The sequence below is a fragment of the Belonocnema kinseyi genome, chromosome 2 (assembly GCF_010883055.1).
Source record: "Belonocnema kinseyi isolate 2016_QV_RU_SX_M_011 chromosome 2, B_treatae_v1, whole genome shotgun sequence".
In the NCBI taxonomy this organism is placed as follows: domain Eukaryota; kingdom Metazoa; phylum Arthropoda; class Insecta; order Hymenoptera; family Cynipidae; genus Belonocnema; species Belonocnema kinseyi.
The window spans coordinates 13,855,437-13,862,308 of NC_046658.1; positions in this window are offsets into that span (position 1 = coordinate 13,855,437).

Here is a 6,872-nt window from a genome sequence, read left to right on the forward strand (position 1 = left end):
AAAGATTTAGGGATAGATTATGTAGGATCGATACCGCGTAGCGTTAGAAATTTTATTTGCAATACAATGTTCAAAATGTAATATATGTATTCAATCTAAACAGGACCATTGATATTTATTTTCAAAGTACTAGCATTCAATTAATATTTATTTTTTAAATATATTTTTTGTCATATCTTTATACCTTAGACTATAGCAGTATTGGTACCCAGTGTTGGGCCGACAATGGCAGCCAAGCCTTGGCTGCCAAGACAAGGCCATAGTTATCGATCCGGCAATGGCGCGACGATGGCATCTAGGTTTGGTCCAATACTGGTACCCAGTGTTGGGCCAACAATGACAGCCAAACCTTGGCTGACAAGTGCAGGCCATAGTTATCATTCCGTCATTGGCGCGATAATGGCAGCCAAGCTTCGGCGATATTTTTCCCGACTGTGGGTCAATGTTGGGCCGTATGTGACTTCGCACTTGGGTATTTGTATATAAATATCTCATAAGTTGAGAATGCACAATACGTTCAAGCAGGTTAGACATAGCACAAAGTATCGAAATCGACCGGAAATCATTGGAAGAAGAGGGACTAGAAACCATAGGAATAGGGCGGATCAGCGTATGTTTCCAGAGCTCAAGTAAAAGCCCTACTTGAAGAGAAGAGTTATAGATGTGAAGGAGTATAGGGAAAATTGCATGAAGCGCTCGTCGAATCATTTTTATGGAAATACAATCTATTTTCCTAAAGAATTGTTTTTATAACAAAAAGGGTTTCAAGGAGAACTTCAGGCGTCATGTCCAAAAAAAAGAGAATCCGTATCTTGAAAATTAGAGCTTGCCTGATTAGCTATAAGGGGTGTACCAGAGTTGACGGCGTTATAGGGTGGTAGGTTTGTAAATGCTTTTAATAAATCATTTTGTGGAAACGTATGAGGTGAAACATCATTCTTATTTGGAATTAGATGTAAGCGTCTAAGTAGGCGCCAAATATTTTTATATTTATTCTTGTTCTTTATAGCATTGTAATTATACTGATTATATGAAACCCTGATTTCAGTTTGAACTAAATTCCTAAGCTGACGAAACTGAGCTTGTATCAAATGATTTTTAGTTCACTTTGTCAGGCGACGCTTATTATTGTGATCCTTCGTTAGGTTTCTAGTTTCCAATGTGATCCAAAGAGCTGAGTCTTTATGCTTATGTGGAGCGTGTGAAGGCGCAAACTAATCGAATGATGCAACTAAGTACGAACACAAAAGATTTAATTTACTATTAATGTCATTAATTCTTAGTATTTTTTCAAAATCATAGGTCATTAAGTGCTCCTGTAACTTACACTCATCTACAAATGCAAGATTTCTTATTTGAGTTTGATTACAGTCTGTGGATTGAGAACAAATACATTTGAATTTAACATTTATGAGATCATGATTAGACAAAAATGGAATAGGATTTTGGCTATAAGAATTTAGCTTATCAAGATTATCTAATATCATTAAGCCTATTCGGGAACTGGAATGATCAGTGTGATAGGTGGATTTATGAGGCACAATAGATAACGCAGCGACATGTATCATAGTTGTTAAATATTTAGTATGGTTACAAATCACACATAAATTAGTATTAATATCTCCTGTGAGACTAATACTGTTAAAGTTAGGTACATAAGTAAAAATTTCCGATTCAAGTTCAGTGCCAAAATAGGTATTTGGACGCTTTCGTGCACGTAGATGCAAACACCACCCCTTCTCCGTTCCTCTTTGTCTCTACGGAAGAGCGCATAATGGTTAAGTGCAACTACACTTGATTGGTGATTCGAGTTCAGCCAAGTCGCTGACACTGCGATAATATGATATGCACAAGAGCTGAAAAAATGTCGGAATTCATGAATGTGAACCAAGAAAGACTGGGCATCCACATGACAAATACTTAAAGAATCCATAATGAACTGATAGTAAACTTAGTTTGATAACGAGAATAAGCAATAGTATATCCAACAATAACCCAGCATTGAATGTACAGACTATTAATGACAAAGATAATTGCCAGGACCCAACTCAGTCCAACCTTCATACTAACAATTCTTAACAATAGGGGATGATAAGACTTAAAAGTGCTTCTACTCTGAATAAATAATGTAGCGATAGTGATGACAAAAACCCTTAAATATATAGTTTGAAAAGAGTTACAGATTGCACTTATCTTTTTAATTGCTTAAATTGCTTATTATTAATTGCTTCAAATTAGATGTACGAAGGCAAAGAATAATGCTAAAAAAATAGCGACTTATTGTTAACTCAATTAGTAACAAATATGCGTATAGAAATACAAATAAACCATGCATAATAAATCCTGTAGGTTCTCAGAAAATACTTATCAACATGCAGGACATTACTTAAAAAATTAGAGAGTAAAGAAAAATACAAGAGAAATAGCCAAAAAAGTATACAAAAAAGATAATTGATTAGCTGCGAGGTCCACATAATGCAGCTCAATCCTGAAGAAGTCTTAAACGAGGGCATCAAGGTCGTTGATGTTGGCCAAACAAATTCTGGGTAAGCCATCCTCTTTGCGGCAAAAAATCTTACCCCCAATTTTCCACAGGTACACGGAAAAAAGTTGTACTTGAGGAATTACTGAACTAGTTACATTGTCGCTGATATGAGAAAAATTCGGTGAATTAACAATTAATATTCTGTAAATCATTTCGAACTGGTCTGTCATAATCACAAAACTGCTAATAAATATTAAAAGTCGGTGCCTTAGAAGTTCAAAATGATTATTACGATCAAGTTGAAGAGAAACTACATCTACGCTGTGAGAACCACAGTTCTAGGACGCTTAAAATTATAGAACCCTAGTGTGTTTTGAAATATACACGGACGGTAAGATGAAAAATAATGTTATGTTTAAGAATAATTGCAATCTTTGATTGCAATTTCATCTTTTTTGTTCAAAGTTGAAGTATTTGGTTAAAAATTTATCTTTTTGCAGAAAAAAATTCATAATTTTCGTTTATATTCATGGTATGTTTAAGCCATATTTAGAAGTTTTGACAACATACATTTTTAATGCCATCCAAGAATTTTGAAGATAATGAAGATAATGAAAATAATTGCTTGAAATACCTGGAAAAATTGCAAAAGTTTTATTTAAAAAAAATTAATATAATATTTAGAACGATTAAAAAAAGCAAAAAAATAGACGAATAAATAAAAATGCTGTAATCATTCATTAAAAAAAAATTAGAATTTTTTTTAATTTAAGTTTTTTAGTTTAAAATTTTAATATTTCGTTGAAAATTTTTTATCATCGGTTTGTAAATTATTTTATTTTTTTATTTTCTTAGCTAAAAGTTCATGTGTTTTGTTAAAGAATCGTCTGTTTTAGGTAAAAAAAAATTCTATGAGTGCAGCTGACTAAAAAAGCTGACGCAATAATTATTTAGATTGTAAATGGAATTCTGTGTTTGGGCCACTTTACAACTGAGTGGAAAAGAGCCAAAACTGTACCAATTCCTAAACAAGAAACAAATCATTATCTTGTTAATAATTATCGACTAATAAGTCTTCTTTCACATCTGAGTAAAATTGCGTAGAAAATTATTAAAAATAGCATCAATAAAATTTTTTCAAAATATTTGTAACAGAATATTTTAAAAGATTTCAAAATAAACACAGGTTTCGATAAATTAATAAAAATTGAACGATGCTAATTTTTTATTTAATTAAAAATTTTGTATATAAAAAGAGTAAGTGATTTGATTTTAAGTCGTAAAAAATTAGTAATTGTTCAATTGTTATTTATTTATGGAAACCTGTATTTGTTTTGAAATCTTTTTAAACATTCTGTTAAAACTATTTTTTCTAAATAAAACTTTATTATAAATTTTGTCAGGTATCTTAAAAAAATTGCTGTATTATCTTTAAACATTTCAAAAGCCTTAAAACGCTTAAGAATTTTCAAAACTGTACAAATATTTAAGAAAATTATTTAAAATTCTTCTAAAATTATCTCTAATTTTTTGATTGTTTGAAACCTTCAAAAATATAAATTTTGTAAATTCTGTCAAGTCTTGAATTACATTTATTCTTCTGGAAACCTTTAAATTTCTCTTAAAATTACTCGATTCCTTATAAATTATTAATGATATCGTTTTTATTTAATTATCAAATTTATTGCTTTTTTTAATCTTTCTAAATATTATTTTTTAATTAATTTGTTCAATATAAAACATCATTTGCAATTTTTCAATTTTATAAAATGCTATGAAATACTCTTACATTATTAAAATAGATTGAAAATTATTTAGAAATTATTATAAACAACCTAAAATTTGAAAAAAGACCTTATTTTGTATTTGAAATCTTTTAAAATGCACTGAATTCTAAAAATGATGAAATGGAAACTTTTAAATTATCACCTTTACAATCCTTTCAAATCCGCTAAAATTTTCTGAAAAATATTCTAAAGATTTCAATTTTATAAAATTATTCAAAATTCTTTCACATAATTAAAATGAATTGAAAATTAGTTAGAAATTATTATTAAATAATAAAAAATTATAAAAATTATTAATTATTATAAATTTAAGGATTTCTAATTTTTCATTTTAAGGATTACGTTTTTGTAATTGAAATTAAAAGTTTCATAACTTGTTCATCAATACGATGGTATTATTTTTTCTAAAAAAGCATTAGATACTCTGTATATTTTGAACTAATTTCATCTTTAAAAAAAATATAACACAATAGAAAAAAACCTATAATTACTAACTAATATTATAGAAATAGAGATGATACGAATTTTCCAGAGGTTCGAGAATCAGATAGTTTTAAATTACATTTAAAGTGATTTAAGTAAATTTTATTATTAAAAAATGAGATTCTTCTGTACAAAAAAAATTCACTCTGATGTTTACGAGTAAATTTGAAGAATTCAATTCTAAAAACTTAAAACTGATATGCTTTCTAATGCAAAGCATAAAAAATAACAATTTTAAGCTTAATTAAGCCATTCAATTTTGAAAAATTTCCAAGTTCCTTTAAAATTTAAATTAGGACCGTAAAAATAAATTTTTAAAAATTAATCATTTTTAAATTATTCATTACGCACTTTAAAATTCTTTTAAAAATCTTGGACTGGAAAACCCAAATCTTGTAATCCATCCAATAACGCATACATTTATTTCTTATGAAATGTTTTTGAAAAAAGTTTTCTAATCTTTATTATTTAAAATCTTATCAATTACTGAAAAAATGAAAAAAAAGAACAAATTCTCGAGATTATTTGGAGTTTGCTTCAGTCCTTAATTTTGGAAAATGTTCTCCAAACTAGAAAAAAGATGCGGGCAATTTTAATTTTGTTCTAATGAAATTCACAAATGTTTATATTTTTATACTATTTGCATGAAAATCATTTCGTCTTTCCACAGGGATAGGAAACTAAATTTTTTGTGCAACAAGCCTAAATTGAAGGCAAAATGTGAGTTTTATAATAAAATAGAGCAAAAAAACGTTAAATTTAAATGTTTTCGAAAGATTAGAATTTTTTATAGAGAATTCATCTTTTTTGTTTGAAAAAATCAACTTTTTGGTGTCATATTGTACTACTTTGTTAAACATTTGTTCTATTGGCTAAAGCGTTAACTATTTTCATGTAAAGTTCATTTTCAATTTTAAATTTAAATACTTCATCTTAAGTTTCAAAATTGATCGGTTTTATTAAAAATGTTGACTATTTGGTTGAATATTATTGTATGTCATTGTTTTTCAGTTAAAATAATTTAAAAATTATTAGTTTCAAGGTAACAATTCAAAATTCAAAAAGTTAAAAAAAAATTTTTTCCCAATATTGTTTTCATGATTTCGTGAACATCGAAGAATATGTTTGTTGTGACAAATCTTTAATCAGAAGTGTTTTTTTAAAGCTTTAAAGAATAAAGTTATGATAAAATTTGTTACAGGACATTTTTTATGGGGACAAAGTTTTATTCTGACAACTTCGCGTTTTTCAAAACACATGTGTTTTAATGGAAAAACAAAAGAAAGTTTAACCAATGTTTCGTTAAAGTCTATCCTGGAAAGATCATTTTTCTCGCAGCGAATCTTTCATCTGAAATCGATTTGAAGTTTGTCTTCTGTTTTTTCTGTGCTCTCTTTCAAAAATATTAAGGGAAAAGTGAAAATAATAACATTTGCTTGGGTTTATAAATTGTCCAATATATTCCATTTTTTCACAAAACTGTGCAAATTTTTTCTTTGATCCTGCCAAAATCTAAACTTTGAACAAATAAGTAGCAATAATGTCAATTTATAAAATTGTTCATAAATCTAGTCATCAAGTGTAAGAAATTTTCGAATACTTGAAACTTATTTCTTCCAAGTTCAGACATTTCATTTCAACAACATTTCAGTGACAAACGTCATAAAAATATCCGAGGTTCAAGTAAGAAAATTAAATATAACTCGGTCCACCAAAAATTTTGGGCCCGGCGCGGGTCGTTTTTCACAAGCGGTGAGAATTTTCTTCGTTAGTGTATAAGGACCACTTCGGCCAATACCCACAGCGTGCGATATTCTGTGTTAGGGAAGTGCGTTGCGTGCGTTATTATTATGACACCATTAAGCCATTTCCCTTTCGGGGTAGGCGTGACTCACTCGGCAGGGGAAAGGAGTAGTGTGTGGAAGGGATAGAGATTTTTCAGATTGATCCAGAATTCTCGTGCTATTTAAGTAAATAAGACGTTCGTTCCGCAACACTGCTCCAACCCAGGTTTTTGATCAATCTCTCTAGCAATCACCCCAAACGAAGAACCTCACGAAGTCGTTATGTAAGGTTCCCCACTTGGGTCCATTAATAGCCAAGGTCTTTGTTTCAGG